Raw genomic sequence first — 20,281 nt, 5'->3', positions numbered from 1 at the left:
AAGGAATGTCTTGTGTCTGGACATTGGGGAACTAATGAACAAAAGAGACTATTAAAATGTCTAATCGATTTATGAGGACTGTGTTAATGGACACAGGATGTATTTGAAAATAAAAGCAGGCTGTATTGAGACAAAAGATCAAAGAGCTTGTCTGCTTTCAGGTCTCTCTACCTTGCAGATATATTGGGCTGCTCTTTTGTCATTCTCCTTGGACTTCACAAGAGCCGGAAAAGTGCAAGTGGTGCCTGCAACTAAGCAGTGTTTTCATGAGAGAAATCAGAGACAACAGCAACAATCAAGTGGTGACTAAGAATCGTGAGCTCAGAAATCTTGGTAACTTGCTATATAGTATATTGTGTGGCTTATTTGTGCTTTTTATTTTTATGGTAGTAAATTAGGCTTAGGTTACTTTATTGTGCTTGTATGCTTACTACCACATTTACTGTACACTTGATTGTTGGGTCTGATTAATCCAGCCAATTACAGGACCCAGAACCAATCCCTGCAACACATTACTAGTCACAGCCCTCCAGTCAGTGAGGCAACCATCTACTATCATTCTCTAGTTTCTCCCCTGAAGCCAATATTCAATCCAATTTACTAACTCATCTTGAATGCCCAGCGACTGAACTTTCTTGACCAGCCTCCAATGCGAAACCCTGTCAAAGCCGACGAAGATTCCATCCACTGCCTTGCATTTATCAACTTTCCAGGTAACTTCTTCTAGAAACTCTAAGATTGGTTAGATATGACCTACCACGAACAAAGTCATGCTGACTATCTCTAATCAGCCCCTGTCTAGCCAAATACTTACATATCCAGTTCTTTAGATTACATTCCAATAATTTAAACAATACTGATGTTAGACTCACTGGCCTATAATTTAGAGACCATAATTCTTAGAGACTTTCTTAAACAACGGAACATTAGCTTGGGTGTGACTACCTATGTCCTGTTGATTAATGTCCTCAGCCTCCCAAATGATCTGGAGCTCCTGTTCCAAAGGAAGCTGCAGCTGGATGCACTTCTTGCAGCTGTAGTCATCAGGGACAGTGGATGGACTTCCTACATTCCACAAGAAGAGCAGTCCGCTATCCTGTCTGGCGCCCCCCACTGTTCTAACTGTGCAATAAGGAAGAAAGAGGGAAAAATTAAATGTAAAAATCGACCTACAGCATTTACCTCTCTTCACCACAGCCTCTATAAGCCAAAACTTGAACTCCTTTCTCCTACACTAGCCCACTCCCACAATGACTATTCAGCTTAAACCTAACTTCTGTTTATTGTCCCTTGCTATGTGCCTAATTATGCACAATCCATCCTCTGCTCAGGAACTGTGGCACACAGAATGCCTGAACTGTCCCCACTTACTCCCTTTGATCTCTCTCTCTCTCTCTTTTTTCTCTCCCCACCTCCCCCCCTGCTACGCAATCCAACACCTTCTTGGAAACCGTGACACACAGAATCCAACGTGAGGAAAGAAACTACAAAGCAGCTCTAAGATTAGCCTGATTCTCCTCTGCACATGAAAGTACTATAGGAAATCTGTGTGCAGAGTCACCTGATCTCTAAGTGTACATCATAGTCAAGAGAAGCTACCAGAAAAGACAGACAGACAGAATATTTAAGGCAATTTAAATAAAAGATTAACTTTTAAGGCTATTTAAATAAATGATTACCATTCCTATTTCCTGTGTATTTATTGCACCTAAACTTTCAGATGTGATTTGTACAATAAATCCAGAACATTCTACCCTTTCTCTCTGATGTTCTTCTCACCCGTAAATACACCAGAAATTCAAAAGAATACCAGCAATGGGGTAAATTTTAACATGTTTTGCTGGAATTAATATGGCAATAGTAGTCTCAAACTGGGCTTCAAAACTGTACCATATGTGTTCCATTGCTAGTTTCCTGCTCCAATATCAGTCGCACAGGCAACCATGAAAAAGTGCCTTGCATGGGTAAATTTTTTCAATTATGTTTTGACTGATCAATGCCCTCTGAAATCACAAACTCACAACACACCAAATGTAACCAATTTGTTGACTAAACATCTAAATGGCCTTTAATTAATCAATAAAATCAATTAAGAATGGAATACAACCTTTAACATTTTAAACAGCCTTTCGCAACTTTTCACATTACAAATACAGCACTACAAAACATTGCATTAAAATTAATTGGAGGCCATTATTTGTTATGGTGAATTTTACTCCTTAAATGAAAATGCCAAATGCATTTTAACTTCCTAGTCTTAGTAAAACACCACTGAAATGACTTTTACTTGATTGGAGCATCAATCCACAAAACTGAATACCAGACAATCTCAGTAAGATCCATTAAATTGGAGTGAGAGGGGAAACTGTACTAGGAAGCCGCTAATGTCTTTTCAAAATCCAATGGATTATTCCTGGTCTTTCATGACCCCAGAGAAATGTAGGGGCTGAAATTTGTAAACTTACCCTTACAGTCATCTTCTGACTTATTCCAAGACAGCACCAGGTCAACCTGATAAATCTCAGGATTGAGTAAATGAGCTAATTTGCTAGCAAAATACCCACAAGTTACAGATGTTTGTGGAATAGTGTGAAATGGTTTCAGCTATTTGTGCTAAGGAAATGACAGAGCAAATCACTGCAAAATGATGGAAATATCCAAAAAAAACCCCCAGAAACTTAACACTTACTTTCCCATCTGCTTCGCAAAATTTTGTATTTGTGTCACATTTATCAATTACCTCATTGCTGTGTCAAAATCAGTACTTCACAATACAAGAATACTTGTTAATGACTAGATTTATATTCCTGCATTGATATGGAGCTTCTCCCTGGTTAACTAAATAAAACTGTGAAGTCTGGTTGTTGGTAGCAAATTGCTTTTATATTTTCTTCTTTTCAGATCTGCTATCATTCTTTCTTGCTCTATGTAATATTTCTCTTGCTTTACTTCCTTGTTTGGTATCTACCTCGACTCCCACCTCATTTTCTCCTGTGGTATTCAGTTTGTACCTTTGTACCTTTCTCTGCATTACGGAGATGGTCTGTTCAGAGATACCCGGCTGCTGATTCCCATTTGAGGTAACGTGACAGGCAAAATTACAGTCAGGTGAGATGTTTGAAATAAAATCCAAGTCATGCTGTTCCCTGTGAGATATTCCACTCCAGCAAATTTCATGCCAGCAGTGCAGTTGGGTGCCAGGTACACAATCAAGACTTGACATAGATGATACTTAAAAAGAGTACCTACTGTGGAAAACCGGTTAAGGCAGACACTCAGCATCTTCAACCAAGTTCAGTGTAGAAGCCACTAGAGGATTTTTAAATTCCCACCTATCTTCTTCAATGGTATTCTGTTTCACAGTCTTTTACACACATTTCTATAATTTGTATTCATTTTTATTCCCATGAAACTTTCCTCCAGAATACTTTTTCTGCTTTCATCTTATTCTTTGTTCTAATTTGATTCTTTCTAACCTTGCTTATTTTAATTAAGCTATTGTTCAAGAAAGGTTTTGAAATGCAAGAAGGCAAAGCACCTTGGCTCCCCTGCTTTCTCTGTTATAAACTTCAACAGGCTCTAATTAAGTCAGTTTTCTGAAGTAATGAATGGTGGCTTGGTGAATTCCTGGAAATCGCTGAATAACTCCGAGGATGAGACATTGTCTAGAATGTTTAATAAGGTAAGGAATACTTTGAATATTTCAGATACTAAGCATCAAAAGTAGCAGACAGGTCTGTCTGGATAGCATCCAAGAAAAGGAAAAGGGAAAGATGATTCAAAATTCATCCAGACCTTTCACTTCTATTGCGTACAATGCATCCATTTTGTTCAGCATTCTAATGTGAATGGTTACTGTGTGCAGCCAGTGTAAATGACACTGCCAAACAATTTGACAACAGAATAAGGATCAATATATTTCTGTCATGACAAAGCTTACAATCAAGGGAAATGTATTATATCCATAGCTGGTGACATAATGCACTGAGGTGCTCCTGGTCAAGCCAAAGTTGATGAATGAAATGGCACAACAGTGAGCAGTGGCAGTTTCAAATTCTTCCAACATTGCATTGGAAGCCTTGGTAGAAGAGGTCAAAAGGAGGATCAATGTGCCTTAACCACAAGGGACTAATCATCCCTCAAGAAAAACATTTGGAGTCAGAAAAGACAGCCATTGTGGTCAATACAATATCAATGGTTTCAGTGATATAATTTAGGTCTGTGATTACATCTTCAAATAATATTCGCACAAACTGAACCACTAGCCTCAAATATCTCTCAATGTTTCACTCTCTCATAATTCTTATCAGTTACTCTACTCATACCAGTCCTTCCAGTAAGATGGCAGCATGCTTGGATGCAACAGCCTCTTGAGAGCCAACCAGAAGTGTTATTGTCTTTGTTAAAAATCTGTTTTTATGATCATAAGACACTGCTGTACACTAAGAACTTCAAGTATTGGAGGTCTACCTCACCAATCTGTTGCATTTTAGCAAAGGAGCTGGACTTGGTGCGGACCGTGTCGCTGCCTGCTACAGAAAGATGTCGGAGTGCAGTCTAACAGCAGCGATTGTCTCGGACGGTTTTCTTGTGAGCGCAGGACCCTGTTGGGCATTGTTAATGTAGAATACTGCAAGCCTGGTTTATTGGGTTATTGGTGAGACCGACGGCGGGCGAGCTGTGTGGCCTCAGTTGTAGCGAGGACTAGGCCTTATGCCACAGTGTCATTTGTTGCTGCCACGCAGGACGGGAGGTGCTGGAGGCAGCGTGGCGTGGCATCCGTGCTGAATCGGGGGCAGGCACATCCTGTCGACACTGCTCTCCAGTGTTCGCTCAGTGGAAAGCCAATTGTATGCAAGTGTGTGTGTGTGTGTGTGTGTGTGTGTGTGTGCCTGTGGACTGCTGAGGGATTGTCCTTGCCAACAGCATCTACATCCATGTACAGGACATGACAGAGACTGGGCTACTTCTTTTGGAGTGACTGTGTGTTTCTTGCTATCTTATATGTGCTTGGTGCTATGTATGAATATTGATACTGCATTTTGCACCTTGGCCCTGAGGAACACCACATGGACATTTCAAGCATACATTAATATCCATGAATGAAGGCTAATGAAATTTGGTACTTTGGTTCCTCTGGGGCCAAAGTGCAAAACACAGTACTAATTGGCATACACAGCACAAGGCACATAGAACACATACAAGATAAGCATAGAGTCACACAAAAAAATAACATAGCCCAAGTCTCTTGTCTATGAATATTGTGGGCAAGATCAAGTCTGCAGCAGTCTGCAGACAAACACATTCCAGTATGTCTTCCATTGAGCGAACACTGGAGGGGAGCTCTGATGCTAGCAAGATCGCTGCGACACACCACTTCCGGACACCGACTCTGATGCCTCTCTCCTGATTGGCTGCAAACAGGTGACACAGCAGTCTGAGGCCTAATCTGCTCTATAACAGAGCCATACAGCTCCCCTGCCGTCCGTCCTGCCAATAAACCGGTACTAAAACCTCCTCTGGCTGATAGACTGCACACCACCTTCGCGTGCTGACTCAGATGCCTCTCTGTAGAAGGCAGCAACATGGTCTGCACCAAATCCACCTCCTCCAGCTCTTCCACCAACAAGCAACATGTTGACGGGATAGACCCGTAGTACTTGAAGTGTTCAAAGTCCAGCAAAGTCATGAGATTGTAATAAAGTTTAAAAATGACAATAACAGCTTTGGTTGACCCCATAGAAGTTGCTGTGCCTGAGCGTGCCTCCATCTTAGTGGAATCAAGTCTATAATATTCCATTTTTTTATAATCTATGATGAATATGACCCATTGCATCTTCTGTTAGCCAATTCTATATAAATAGTAGAGTCGAGTAGTTAGCCATTCTTTTGAGCCTTGATATTGTGCAGTAACTGGTACTAATTAATAATGACCTATTCAAAACTGCATATAAAATAACCTAACCACTGGTTTGATTAACCATATATTGTCCCAAAAAACTTGCTTTTTTGTTTTGAATGAATTTGTTTATTCTATTTTCTTCCATTTCTCAAAACAAAACACAAGTTTTATCAAACATTATTGCCATATGGTTCAGTTTACTTCCCTCAAAATTTATTTCAGTGTGAAATAATTATCATTGGCTTACACCAGAAAGGTTTTCCTCAACAAAATATATTCATAGTAAGTTTATTCTTTATAAGTTCTATGAAAATACATTAATTTCTTGCTATAAAAATGTATTCTGATGAAAGATCATTGATCTGAAATGTTAAATCTGATTCTCAGCTCTAATAATTTACAGAATTTTTATTTTTATTTCAGATTTATGGCATCTGTAGCTATTTTTAGTTTTGTGTTTTAATTTACTTCAATTTTCTGTTTCAATTATTTTATTCAATGCAAGTTGTCATTATAAATTTTGCTACGCATTAATGTCACTCTGAGTGACACTTCAGGGAACAACGACATAAGGGGACAAAAGCTGATTTACTGATTTTAATGGTGTTCAAATAACATTATGGATGAATCCCAAAGCAGCTTGTCAAAGTCATCAAAAACATCAAGATCATCAGTAGTGAGCTTAATAAACAGTGCTGTTGCATTTCTGAATATAACATCATACTAAAACCAACATTACTGTGCTCCTGAGTCATAAAGAGACATAAAACAGCATAAGCAACACAATTCCATCTGCTGAGGACTGCTGTTACTGAGTGAAAGAATGAAATGATAATTTGAATGGGGTTTTGTTTGTAGAGTGGTCGTGGAAGGGTGTGCCCATGGGATCAGAGTCACCCGGGCAAGTTGGCAAAAAATAGTCCCTGCGGAACAGTTAGTTTTTGTACAGGGGTCACAGATATCCTAGGTGAATTTAAGTGCACTGGAAAGAAATTTGTTAATTTTATTCATTGAAAGACATTGAAAATGAACAGAAAATTAGGAGACACTTTCTGGTTGATGTTGAGAAAGATGGAAGGCCTTTAGTTGTTAATGAGTGATTCAACTCTAGAGATAGCTAGGCAAAGTTTTATTTCCTAGATGTCAATGCTGAAAATACCTAAATATTGTGATGTACTCCATATTAAAAATGGAGATCCAAGAGTGATAATCTAAGAACTCAGTGAAATTGTGCCTTAAAACTGTAAGTTCGGGGACAACAAAATGGCAACCGTTTTTAGAAAAACAGCTGGCTTAAAAGCTGGAAAAAAACTGCTTGGATGGTAAAATTATGATGAGAATTAATCAAGTTTAAGGAATTCAGAGAAAGACAAACAATGCAAAAATCTGTTGAATGTTGTGCAGAGAAAAGGTAATACAAAATTAATATAAAATAATTTAAATTTTTACTGAAAAGTAATCGTGAATACACTTGAAATAGAAAAATATTACTTAACTCTGGAGAATTTCATTTACACCTGTTTTGTTAATTTTTGAAAGACTTTTTAAGCAAAGCATGGTGGTTTTAAGATTCTGCAAAGAATGGAAATCCAAGATCCAGGCCTCAAAATTGGGCATCCTTTGAGTCTATTAAGATGATGATGTCAGCTCAGGCCTGAGAGGCCAGCGTTGGGCATTTTCATGCCTTACAAGGCGCGGATCGGAAGGCTGTGTGGGGTGCCACTCCTCGCACAGACATTTCGCAGTATTTTCCTTTATTTTACGAAGTTGAGTTGCGAGTTCAAACTCAACCCGGCACAGATAGAAAGCGTACTCGGGAGCGGCCCGACGTGATTCGAACCCGGGAACCTCTGTTCTGGAGTCCGGCGCTGATGTCACTGCGCCACATTAAGGCTCCAATCAGAGGGCAGGATGGTGGGCAAGGACAAGCACAATATATCCTTCATTTTGCATATGCCCAAGGCCCCTGCTGGAATCTTTATTTTTCCTAACAGAAAGAATTCTAGAGATCACCAGCTAAACCCTTATTTCAAAACGGCTGCAATATTCATTTAGGCTTTTGTTGGCAATTTAATAGATGTCTTTCTTCCATACAACAGCACAAGTTGTCCACATAAAATATAGTAAGCACAAGAGATTCTGTGGATGCTGGAAATCCAGAGCAACACATACAAAATGCTGGAGAAACTCAGCAGCTCAGGCAGCATCCATGAAAAGGAATAAACAGTTGACGTTTCAGGCTGAGACCCTTCTTCAGGACTGGGAAAAAGGGGGGGAAGAAGTGAGAATAAGAATGGCAGGGGTAGGGGAAGGAATACAAACTAGATGATGGTAGGAGAAGCCAGGTGAGTGGGGGAGGGGGGAATGAAGTGAGAAGTTGGGAGATGACAGGTGGAAAAGGTAAAGGGCTGAAGAAAGAATCTGAAGGGAGGAGAGTGGGCAATGGGAGAAAGGGAGGAATGGGGGGGGGGCTTCACCAGAGGGAGGTGACAGGTAGGTGAGAAGAAGAGGTAAGAATGGACCCAGGGTGGGGAATGGAAGAAGAGGGAAGAGGAGGGGAAAAATTACCATGTTAGATAAATTGATGTTCATGCTATCAGGTTGGAGGCTGTCCAGATGGAGTATGAAACATTACTCCTCCAGCCAGAGAGTGGCCTTATTGTGGCAGTAGAGGAGATCCTGGATGGACATATTGGAATGGGTATGAGGATTGGATTTAAAATAATTGGCCATTGGGAAATCCTGCTTGTTGTGGATGGAGCAAAGTTGTTCACCAAAGCAATATCCCAATCTACGTCAGGTCTCACCAATGTCGAGGAGGTTGCATTGAAAACGTTCAATATAGTAGATGACCCCCAAAAGACTTGCGGGTGAAGTGTTACCTTACCAGGAAGGTCTGTTTGGCTTTTCATGGAGTTGAGGGAGAAGTTGAATGGGCAGGCGTAGCTCTTCTGCTTACAGGGGTAAGTGCCAGGAGGGAGAATAGCGGAGAGGGATGAATGGACAAGGAACCATGGAGAAAGAAATCCTTGTGGAGACCGGGTGGGTTGGAGGTAAAGATCTGTTTGGTGGTAGGATCTCAATGAAGATAGCGAAAGTTGCGCAGAATGATGTGCTGGATGCAGCGACTCATGAAGTGAGAGGACAGAACAAGAGGAACTCTAACTCTGTTAAGGTAGTGGGATGATGGGGTGAGGGTGGATGGCTGGGAAATGGAGGAGATGTGGGTGAGGGCAACATCAACAGTGAGGGAAAAGAAACCCTGTTCTTTGAAGAAGGAGGACGTCTCTAATGTTCTGGGAAGGAAAGCTTCCTCCTGGGAATAGATGTGGCAGAGACAAAGGAACTGAGAAAAGGGAATGGCTGTTTTACAGATGATAGGGCAGGAAGTATAGTCAAGATAGCTGTGAGAGGCAGTAGGTTTATAAAAGGTATCAGTAGACAGTTTGTTCCCAGAGACAGAAACAGAGAGATTGAGAAAGTGAAGAGATGTGTCAGAAATGGACCAAGTGAACCAAAATGCATGACCATGCATTTTCCAACAGTATAAACCACTCAACCACTCCCCTGCCAAAGTAGTTTAAATTCTTCCCCAACAGCTCTAACAAATGTGCCCACGAGAATATTGGTACCCCTCGGGGTTCAGGTGCAACCTGTCACTTTTGAACAGGTCATACGTCCCCGAGAAGAGATCACAATGATCCAAGAACCTGAAGTCCTGTCCCCTTCACCAGCTTCTCAGACACACATTTATCTTCTAAATCATCCTGTTTCTCCCCTTACTGCCACGTGGCACAGGCAGCAATCCAGAAATTACTACCCATGAGGTCCTGCTTCTCAGCTTTCTATCTAGCTCTCTAAAATCTCTTTTCAGGATCTCTTTGCTTTACTTTCCTTGGTCATTGGTACCAATCTGTACCAAGACACCTGGCTGCTCTTCCTCCCTCTCCAAAATGTTGTGGATGCGATCTGAGATGTCCCTGACCCCAGCACCTGGGAGGCAATATACCATCCATGCATCCAGCTCATATCCACAGAATCTCCTGTCTTCTCCCCTCACTATCCCTATCGCTCACTTCTTCTCTCTCTTTCCCTTCTGCACCACAGACCCTTGCTTGGTGCCTGTAACCCGGTCGCTGTGGCGTTCCCCCGGGAGGTCATCCAAAGTAGTATACTTATTTTTGTGGGGAATGGCCACAGATATGCTCTGCTCTAACTGCCTATTTATATTTCCATTTCTCCAGATGGTCAACCAGCTACTCGCCTCCTGCAGCTTTGGGGTGACTACTTCTCTGTAACTCTGATCGATTATCTCCTCACTCTCCCGTACAAGCTGAAGGTCATCCAGCTGCTGCTCCAGATCCCTGACATAGTCTTCACAGAGCTGCAGCCGGATGCACTTCACGCAGATGTAGTTCCCTGAGAGACTCTGGGTCTCCCAGGACTCCAACATCCGTCATGAAGAATACACAAGCGCCATTTACTATACCAGGCACAGTAAGAGAAACACAAAAAGAAAACCTTACCAAAACCTTACCCAGAGCCAACGCCTCTTCTGACCCAAAGCATCCTTTGAGTCAAAGCCTGACATTTCTATTTTCGCCACTGGCCTACTCCTGACAATGGCTGCTCTGCTTGTCCCTCCTGTACTTTTATTTAGTTTGCAGTGCTCTAAAGCCTCTGCAATGGCCAAAAGCCCATGAAGGCCTCTTTTTAAACAAACATTGCCAACCAGCGAGAAAGCTCTTCGCAGTGCTCTGCTCCCACCACTGATAGGGTTGCATGAATCAGCACCATTGCAGTTGTCAATGTAGTGCAGAAAGAGATTAGGAGCATTATCAATGACTGTTCCCAGGAGCAAACAATAGGCAGACCTAGATGGGGCCCATGCAGATGCCCATGGCTGCACATTAGGTTTGGAACAAGTTGGAGGAGAATATTGTAAAAATACTATTCCATATAATTACAATGGAGCTGTAATGCCATACTTCAAAACACACACCAGAGTTTTCAGAAAGTTAATATTAGCATCTATTCACCGCTCTGAGCAACCTTGAAGAAAAATCATATGGATTGTGAAAACAAAGTAATTGTCTTTGATTACTTTATGAAAAACATTGGTTTGACAAACAGTCCAGAGTTATTTGATCATATACCAAATGCTCCTTTCATTTCTTAGATGTGTTTTTTTAAGGTTGACAACAAGGGAAGTGGGTATATTAGGTGACCGAATGGGGGAGTGTGGATGGTTGGAATCAGGAGGTTATGTGACAACATCTTCCGATATATGTCTAAACAGAGCTGACAATCCTATCAGAGTGGAGTTAGGCTAACAATCAAAAAGCAATCCAGGTGCATTCTTCGCAATAATCCTGCTTCAGATCTGAAGATTCTGGCTGAACACACAGAGGAAAGTTGCCTGAAATTGTTGGCACTTAATATCTTAAATAGTGGTTACAGGGCAAGGCAAGCCACTTTGACCTCAGTCATTCAGGCGATGTTTGTTCATGATCTAATTCAGAGGCTGAGTTCCAGTTTTGTTATTGACTAGTTCAATGAAATATTAAACAGAGCATCTACAAAACTGTTCCTGTTGCACAACCTCAGTCGCACAATAGAAGTCCACAAAATGACACAAGAAACATGCTCACTTTCCAAATCTTTGGAGCCATTTATCAACAAAAGCAGATAGTAATTAAATATTCACATTGCTTCAGTGTGCCTGCGTAACTTTTAACTGTATGAGAAAAAGGATACTTGAAGATCAAGACTTTAAACCTCACATAAAGTTCATAGTCCACCCTGTTCCACACCTCCAAACATGTAGAATTTAGAAACATGAATACCAACAGCAGGCATCTGAAAGCAGTAGAGAAGTGCCACTAACACCATCTCCATAAATTCACCGAAATTAGTATTAGTGAACAAATGTTGGCATATTCTCATTCTGCTGTTCTAATGTGTGGGAAACATGCTCTGCAATGAACTTCCAAAGCAGATCTTCTTCTCTGAGCTCTGTAATGGCAAGGGTTTACCTGGAGGACAGAGAAATCATTTCAAGGATATTCTCAGAATTTCTTTAAAAATCATAACATGCACACACATAGACTTGTATGAATTTCTGGCCTGATCACCACGGAGGCGTACAGGAAGATGCTAAATGTCTGAGTCACTTTGCTAGGAACACACAAAACAGCAGAAGTATTGCACCACCTTCCAAACTACTAAACATTTGTCCCTTTAAGCAGCTGTTGATGTATCTGTGACAAAAGTCCACCAATCACACGGCAGCCTCACCAGCCATCTCACAACTCACAAGCCTGAAGCAAGTCAATTAGCAAACCAATAGGTAGACAATTACCAAAATGCTTAGAATCAATATGGTATAGAAGGTGCTCTTTCAACCCAAACAGCTTTCTCTAAGAGCAATCAACTTAATCGCATTCTCCAGGTTTTTTTTAATCAAGTCCCTACATCTTTTTTCTTCAAGTTCTTACTGAATTTGTTTCTGAAATCCACAACTATTAACTTCTTAGGCAGTGAATTCATCATCATAACTATTTGCTGCATGGAAAGGGATTTTCTTCATTTCACATTTGTTTTTGTTTGCCACCATCTTAAAACTACAGGTCCACAATCCCTTATCCGAAATCCTTAGGACCAGTTGCATTTCGGAATTCAGAATATTTTGGATCTCAGACCCTCCCCGCCCCCCATACCAAAAAGCACGTATGCTCAAGTCCCTTATTTAACCTGTCTCAGTGCGGTGAACTTTAAGACCCAGCGGCACACCAAACCTACGCACATCCTCCCGTATACTTTAAATCATCTCTAGATTACTTATAATACCTAATACAATGTAAATGCTATGTAAATAGTTGTTATACTGTATTGTTTAGGGAATAATGACAAGGAGAAATATTATTTCCAACAAAAACATACAATAAAACATAAAAATATACAGCTTCAAACGAACCGAATCAAACACATGGTAAATGACTTATTGGAATAAATGTAGAATGTCACTGTCACTATAAAACTTCAGTAACTTGTCTTCCTGTCTATTTAAATCATATACAGTGGTAGTTCCAACACTGTTTTCTTCAGTAAGACACCGCACAGACACACTACGATCAAACTTCTGCAATAACTCCACTTTCTGCATTACTGATAATGATAGATGCTTCCTTCTCTTTTTCTCATTGTTACCCATAGAGGTATCTGCAGCTCTTTTTGACATTTTCACAGTGAAATTAAACACAAAGTCAACAGTGAACACAAAATATTAGCGAACAGCAAACACAAAATATCAGCGAACAGCAAATGCACGTGCAACCAGTACGAGTGCTGAGCCACAACTGACGTCTTGTGGCCTCTGCTAGTGCTGCCATGTCACACCCAAGTGACGTCAGCTGTTGGCGAAAAAATCTTTGGTTTTCGGAGCTTTTTGGATTTCAGAATTTCTGATAAAGGAATATGCACCTGTACTTCTTTTCATATTACCAATGAAAACAATTCTTCCTTATCCATTTGGTCCAGGTCCTTCATTATTTTGAACTGCTCTATCAAGTCACCTCCACACTAATCTGCCCTAGGGAGAACAATCCTAGTTTCTCTAGTTTATGCACATATTCCTTGCTTCACTTTCCTTGCATGACTAGAAGGATTAAAAGGCATATACAATGGTATGCAAAAGTTTGGTCACCCTGGTTAAAATTTCTGTTACTGTGAATAGCTAAGTGACTAAAAGATGAACTGATTTCCAAAAGGCATAAAGTTAAAGATGACACATTTCTTTAATATTTTAAGCAAGATTACTTCTTTATTTCCATCTTTTACAGTTTCAAAATAACAAAAAAGGAAAAGGGCCCGAAGCAAAAGTTTGGGCACCCTGAATGGCAGTACTTAGTAACACCCCCTTTGGCAAGTATCACAGCTTGTAAATGCTTTCTGTAGCCAGCTAAGGGTCTTTCAATTCTTGTTTGGGGGATTTTCGCCCATTCTTCCTTGCAAAAGGCTTCTAGTTCTGTGAGATTCTTGGGTTGTCTTGCATGCACTGCTCTTTTGAGGTCTATCCACAGATTCTTGATGGTGTTTAGGTCGGGGGACTGTGAGGGCCATGGCAAAACCTTCAGCTTGCATCTCTTGAGGTAGTCCATTGTGGATTTTGTGGTGGGTTTAGGATCATTATCCTGTTGCAGAGACCATCCTCTTCTTATCTTCAGCTTTTTTTTTACAGACGGTATGATATTTGCTTCCAGAATTTGCTGCTATTTAATTGAATTCATTCTTCCCTCTACGAGTGAAATGTTCCCCGTGCCACTGGCTGCAACACAAGCCCAAAGCATGATAGATCCACCCCTGTGATTAACAGTTGGAGAGGTGTTCTTTTCATGAAATTCTGCACCCTTTTCTCTCCAAACATACTTTTGCTTATTGCGGCCAAAAGTTCTATTTTAACTTCATCAGTCCACAGGACTTGTTTCCAAAATGCATCAGGGTTGTTTAGATGTTCCTTTGAAAACTTCTGATGCTGAATTTTGTGGTGAGAACGCAGGAAAGGTTTTCTTCTGATGATTCTTCCATGAAGGTCATATTTGCGCAGGTGTCGCTGCACAGTAGAACAGTGCACCACCACTCCAGAGTCTGCTAAACCTTCCTGAAGGTTTTTTGCAGTCAAACGGGGGTTTTGATTTGCCTTTCTAGCAATCCTACGAGCAGTTCTCTCAGAAAGTTTTCTTGGTCTTCCAGGCCTCAACTTGACCTCCACCATTGCTATTAACTGCCATTTCTTAATTACATTATGAACGGAGGAAACGGCTACCTGAAAACACTTTGCTATCTTCTTATAGCCTTCTCCTGCTTTGTGGGCATCATTTATTTTATTTTCAGAGTGCTAGGCAGCTGCTTAAAGGAGCCCATGGCTGCTGGTTTTTGGGACAAGGTTTGAGGAGTCAGGGTATTTATAAGGCTTTGAAATTTGCATCACCTGGCCTTTCCTAACAATGATTGTGAACAAGCCATAGCCCTAGCAAGTTAATTAAGGTCTCAGACCTTGGTAACAGTTATCTGAGAGCTCAAATCTCTTGGGGTGTCCAAACTTTTGCATGGTGCTCCTTTCCTTTTATTCACTTTAAAATTGTGCAAAACAAAAATAATACACTAATCTTGCTTAAAATGTTGAAAAGAATGTTTCATCTTTAACTTTATGACTTTTGGAGATCAGTTCATCTTGTACTCACCTAACTATTCACAGTAACAGAAATTTTGACCAGGGGTGCCCACGCTTTTGCATGCCACTGTAGATTATAACAGTGGGTAACCTACCAATTTCTTTAGGGCTTATTCATGCTGTTAGTCCAAATGCTGGCACATCATTTGGTTCATTTCGCAATAATACTGAACTGACATCAAAATAAAGTATTATTTGCTGGAAAGGTTACCTGTATTTCAAACAAGACAATTCTACAAACTTCAGTACATTGTACAGTTATGCTCCATCAGTCAAAATTTTAATCCTAGACATAAAAGAAAAAAAACTACATTCATTAATGGAAGGTAAATGTGGTACTTGTCCATTTATCCATTAAAGGTAGTAGATGATTGAGTGAAGAACACTGCAGATTACATGAGAAACTGTGCTGAGGCTTCATTATCTTTATTAGAGCAAGCTGCCAGTTTTATTTGCCCTGTTGTTGACAGCTCCGAAAGAAATTCCTCAGTTCCTAGCCAGCAAGAATCAAACCAAAACTTTTATCTTTTACAGGGGAGATGATTTAAAGCAGGAAATAGTGCTTGAAGCCATCCCACAGATTAGATGGAGCTGCAGGTGGCTGATCAAAACAGGAGTCAAACCCTTTTTCTCTGAAGCAGCACCTGGACAAGGTGGAAAGGAAGAGAGATGTGCTGAGCACAAAACCCTCTAAGCATACCATTAATCACCAGTGGCAGAAAGTCATTGTGAAAGTCAATCCAGAAATCAGTACTGGAAGACCTGAAGTCAATGGAGTTAGAAGTTTAATGATTCATCCAAGTATAGAAAGTCAGTGTTACATCTTTTCCCTTTCTTCCAAATGAACCTCCACAGTAAACAATATCTGTCAATGGATGCTATTCTATACCAATCAACACTCTTTCATCTTTCATATAGTCCACCACCCCACCTACGCTATTGTTGTAAGGTAGATAGCTAATTTGATTGATTTTCCACATGAATTTGGTGAGTTTATGACTTCTAATTTCTGTATACAAGCTTAAATAGTAAAATTCCCCAACATAAGCATTCGTCTCTGTCCCTCAGAATTGATTTCGCTGTGCCCATGCATCATGGAACATTGCTTTCTTTACTGCAGTAATTGATTCCAGGCACGGCTGGTTAAGTGGCAGTAATAAATGCTCTGTGGCAGCTTCCTGATTTAACATGATATAAAATGAATTTCTCAGCAAACACGAATGGGAAAAAATAAAACCATCTCTAACACTAACATCAAAACTTGTTTCTATGGAAAGGTTTCAGAGGATTTGGTGAAATTGTTTCCTCTTGGCTAGTATCTAGAATAAGAGCTCCTGGTCTCCTGATTACTTTTGTGAAGAAGGCAAGTTCCAAGCCTCCTTTTTAAATAGTACTGTAATCCTTCTCAAAACCCCAGAAAGATTACAATTTCAATGTCTTCACTGCCCTGGCCCTGTATTGTGTGTGTTTTGGTCAGGTTGAGAAATATCCCACAGTGTTTTTCAAAATGACTACATTTTACTTCAATTTGTTGCATGGTGAGGATCATATCCATTGTATTTCTTGATGAAGGTGACCAATGACTATCAGAACCAAGTAACTGATCATTCATCTCAGTTGATAGTTATATAATATTGATCAATAAAAACTAACTATGTTTAACTGCATTGCAATCATATCATCAACTCAAAATAATTGTGTATTTAATATTTCAGTAGTATTTGAGTAATAATTTAAATATATTGTTGGATTTAGCATTCTTGCCATTTAAATAATTCATTACATGTTATATGTAAACTAAGTGATTTGCATACACATGATGCTACCACGTGATATGAGTGTGCCTCGCTTAAAGTAAAACACGAACTAAGACTTGCATCTCTCAGTTGTCTTGTTTTTCCTTTTGAATTATTTTTATGTTTTGGAGTTACAGAACATAACAATTGGCTATAAATTATTTCAGCCATCTTGATACAAAAATATGTATTCTTCAAAAGCATTTTTTCCTTTTTGTGCAAATTTTTTGCATTGGCTTATGTACAATATTTTGCATGTCAAAATATAAAAAGGTAATTTCAGGAAATATGAAAGCAGAAAAAGGATATGAGATAAGGGAATATTTTGGGTGTATTTGATTACAATTTCTATTTTAGATGATTGGTCATTCATGACCTTGAGCCCACCTTTTATATTCACCATCCTTATCCATTCAGGGGCAGTATGCCTAATAGATCTGACCTTTAGAGTTTGAGGAGCTGCTCTGCATGCAGCTTAGACATGCAATGCACTTTCCAGCAGAATCCTATATGTGATATCAGTAACTCAAAGTTCTCATCCTATTTGTTGCACGGCCATTTGCTTTGCCATATCACACTCATGACACTTTCTGCAATCTATAAGCAGAAGAAGAATGAGATGCTAAAATGAACTCAAAAATGATAATCATGCACTCTAGAAATCTGACATTAAAACAGAATATACTTCGTTTCCAGAAGGCTAAAAACTGTGACTATTCTGGGCCAAATGGGAGCCAATTTAGCAGAGTAATCTAGCTGTCACTCATTTTGACCTAATGCCTCTGAAACTTTCACTTCAGTGTCTTGGACAGAAACATCAGAACAGATAGAGATTGTTGTGTATGCAGCAGTTTACACAACAATATCATTAATAAAAACGTTGGAGACTGGAGTTACGTTAACAGGGTTCTTTACGAACTGAAACCGAACACACGTACAGATCAATACATGCCTAATAGCGCATGCTCAATACCATGTATTACTACAACATAAAGTAGTCCTATATTATACAGTAGGCTATATGGTACACTCCTCCCCTTTTATTCTAATAGTGTATCAACTGTTTTATTTTTACTGAGGGCACTACGCTAAACAGTTATGTGTACCCCTAACTTACAATGCTTACCAACTGTTTACTTAGTAACTTAATAATATCAAATTATAATAAAGTAACGTAATAATAATAATTATAACTGAAGTCTCTGGGGGGGTCTTCTCTGGCTCTCCGGGTAACGTCTGCCCTGAAACATTTGCTTTGGGGAAATAGTCTCCACAGGTACATCAGGTGGGTCCTCAGCACTGATGACAGGCTTATCTGTGGGTGAGGCTGATGTGGTCACATCAGGAGTGTTTGTTTCTATGTCCAGGGAGTCCGGGCAAGATGTTGTTGTGTTTTCCACCTGAGCATTCAGGATTTGATCCACACAATGTGCTTCTATGTTCGGGGAGTCTGGGCAAGCTGTTGTTGAGTTTTTCACGTGGGCATCCTGGATTTGATCCACATGACGTCCCCATACGTTCTCTTCCACCTGTATTCTATACATCAGTGGTCCATCTATGGCGGAAATTGTACCCAGCTGCCACTTTTCAGTCTGGTAATCACGTGCAAGAACTGACTGTCCCACACTGAGCTCCATGTTAACTTAGTATTCAAGTGTTTGAACTGTCTGTTCTCCACATCACGCCGTACATCTGGTTTGAGAAGATCCATGTGGGACCTCAGGTTCCTGTTCAGAAACATCATTGCTGGAGTCTGATTAGTGGTTGCATGTACTGCATTACAATAGTCAATGAGGAAGTTATCCATCTTGTGTTGCAGTGGTCAATTTTCGCTGTCCATTGCCTTGATGGCTTTCTTGAATGTCTGCACAAATCTTTCTGCCAAGCCATTTGTGGATGGATGATAAGGGGCAGATGTAAAGTGCTTGATTCCATTGTTCTTCATAAAATTTTGGAATTCTTCAGAGACAAATTGTCGTCCATTGTCTGTGCAGATTTGTTCTGGTATGCCATTCCTGGCGAACATGGTCCTCAGCACTGTAATGGTCTTTTCCGATGTGGTTGACTTCATTTTGATGATCTCTGGCCATTTGGAATGTGCATCAACTGCAATAAAAAAAAAAATCCATGAATAGTCCAGCAAAGTTGATGTGCACTCGTTGCCATGGTGATAAGGGCCACTCCCATGGATGGAGAGGGGCTTGTGGTGGTGTGTTCTGGATCTTTTGACATCCAGAGCAGTTCTTGGTCAAGTCTTCAATCTGTTTATCAATTCCTGGCCACCATACATAGGCACGGGCAATACCTTTCATTTTCACGGTACCCAGGTGCCCCTCGTGCAGTTCCTCCAGCACTGGTACGTAGCTTGGGAGGAATCACAACTTGTGAGCCACACATTAGTGTTCCCCGACACACTGACAACTGCTCCTTCCTCAGTGAGAAGGCTGGAAACAGTGTGTTACCCCATGCTGGCCACCCCTTTACAGCTTTATTGAAAGGGAAACACTCAGTGACCCTATGTTGTCAAAAGTGTACTGATGTTGTACACTTTTGACAACATAGGGTCACTGAGTGTTTCCCTTTCAATAAAGCTGTTTGTTACTGGTAATTGTTCAAATATTGTTGTGTGAAAGACCTCTGCTGAATCCATTTGTGTAGTTATCTCTGAAATGGGCAATGGTAAACGTGACAAACCATCTGCATTGCTGTGTTGCTTGGTCCCTGTGGTAAACCATGTATATATGTTGTAACTCGGTTGTCTGTCTGGACACACCCCTCTGCTGACTGCCCCTGTGGCTCCTCCCACAGAGTCCTGTATAAAGGTGTTCGCCTTGCCCCTCCCCCTCAGTCCGGGGGCAGACACTCACTGTGGAGGTCGTATTGTACAGCGAATAAAAGCTTTTCAGTATTTTACCAAACCTCAGTCTTTTGGAGTAGTTGAAGGTGCTTCAGTCCCCTTGTGTTTGATGTCGTACCTGTGACCTCCTAAGAAAAGAGACCATCGCTGCAGCCTTTGTGCTATCATCACTGGAACGCCTTTTCTTGGGTGGAAGATTGACACGAGCGGCTGATGGTCAGTCAACGGAGTAAAGTGGGTAGTGACTGAATTTCTTGACTCCCCACACGAGGCTTAGGGCCTCTCTGTCAATCTGTGTGTAGTTGCTTTCAGCTGAAGTTAGCGTTCTCGAGGCAAAGGCTATTGGTCTTTCGGAACCATCTGGAAACTTGTGCGATAACACAGCTCCTATCCTATGGGGTGAGGCAGCACAAGCTAGTTGGATATGTAAGGAGGGGTCAACGTGCGTGAGCACCCCTTCTGAAGTTATGCGTCTTTTAGTTTCTTGAAATGCT

At 40.6% G+C, this 20,281-nt stretch overlaps 1 protein-coding gene across 1 annotated transcript in view; it reads right to left on the bottom strand.

The window, feature by feature from the left end:
* Nucleotides 1–20,281, bottom strand: part of negr1 (neuronal growth regulator 1) — a 493,130-nt gene that overhangs the window by 259,730 nt on the left and 213,119 nt on the right. The window lies entirely within an intron of this gene.

Source organism: Mobula birostris, chromosome 12, assembly GCF_030028105.1.
Source record: "Mobula birostris isolate sMobBir1 chromosome 12, sMobBir1.hap1, whole genome shotgun sequence".
Classification (NCBI taxonomy): domain Eukaryota; kingdom Metazoa; phylum Chordata; class Chondrichthyes; order Myliobatiformes; family Myliobatidae; genus Mobula; species Mobula birostris.
This window is presented reverse-complemented; position numbering and strand designations above follow the sequence as displayed.